The following is a 303-nucleotide window of genomic DNA, read 5'->3' as shown; positions in this document are numbered from 1 at the left end:
CATTAAAAAACACTTTGTAGACTGAACATAACAGATTCTCAAAAAAGAAAAAAAAATGTAGAAAGAATGAAAAGAAATTATGACCTTAGCCAACACATGTAAGCATTTACACATATTTCATTTTTTTCTCCTTTCATTTGTTCGAAATTCAAAATTCCTTTCCGGCATTTTTTCTTCAACAATATTAAAAAAACTCAATTTTCTTTTTTAAAATTTTCTTGCTAGGATGATATGATTGTCTTTCTTATTATCATATAGTTTCTTTGTGTGTTTTTTCAATTTGTGTATTTCTTTCTGCGACGT

This window comes from Penaeus monodon, chromosome 29 (genome assembly GCF_015228065.2).
Source record: "Penaeus monodon isolate SGIC_2016 chromosome 29, NSTDA_Pmon_1, whole genome shotgun sequence".
Taxonomy (NCBI): Eukaryota; Metazoa; Arthropoda; class Malacostraca; order Decapoda; family Penaeidae; genus Penaeus; species Penaeus monodon.
The sequence above is the reverse complement of the archived record's forward strand: the minus strand, read 5'-3'. Positions refer to the sequence as shown.